The sequence below is a fragment of the Penaeus monodon genome, chromosome 33, assembly GCF_015228065.2.
Source record: "Penaeus monodon isolate SGIC_2016 chromosome 33, NSTDA_Pmon_1, whole genome shotgun sequence".
NCBI lineage: Eukaryota > Metazoa > Arthropoda > Malacostraca > Decapoda > Penaeidae > Penaeus > Penaeus monodon.
Genome location: NC_051418.1, coordinates 12,438,302 through 12,438,822, shown reverse-complemented (window position 1 = coordinate 12,438,822; position 521 = coordinate 12,438,302). Strand labels below are relative to the sequence as shown.

General features: G+C 39.7%; 1 protein-coding gene across 1 annotated transcript in view; it reads left to right on the top strand.

Moving 5' to 3' along the window:
- The window catches only part of LOC119594049 (elongation of very long chain fatty acids protein-like), a gene marked incomplete in the record, with an annotated part of 45,869 nt that overhangs the window by 28,650 nt on the left and 16,698 nt on the right, over positions 1 to 521 (top strand).

Here is a 521-nt window from a genome sequence, read left to right as displayed (position 1 = left end):
GTTGCACAAACAATGCATGCTTGCTTATGATATATATCATTTGATTATTGGTATTCTTATTTATAGCATTATTCTTGTCTTTCTCGTTGTCATCAGTTTCCAATATGATAAAATTTGTTGATACTGTTCCTAGTATCATGACTATTATTTGTGCTGATATAGGTAGCAATATTCTAGTAGTAGTTGAGGTTAAATTGATATTTCAATTATTAGAATTCTTGTCCTTTTTTTTCGACACCCATGAGTTTTCCTTCAAATTTGCGTCCACCTTTTGACGCCGTGGAGTGCGGGCGGAGGGCCGGCGAGGGAGGGCACGCTGCTCACCGAGTGCCGGGGGCGGGTGGGCGTGTCCGCGGTCACTGACATTGTCAAGGAGGTTTCTCTAGATAAATGCACGCCTGCATGCTCATACGGACGGACACGTTCATTTTTTTTTTTTTAATCGGGGATACGTGTTTTGTATATAAATATATGTTCTTTTTATTGTAATCTTATTCACTCTCTAATTCTCTGGTTGAGAG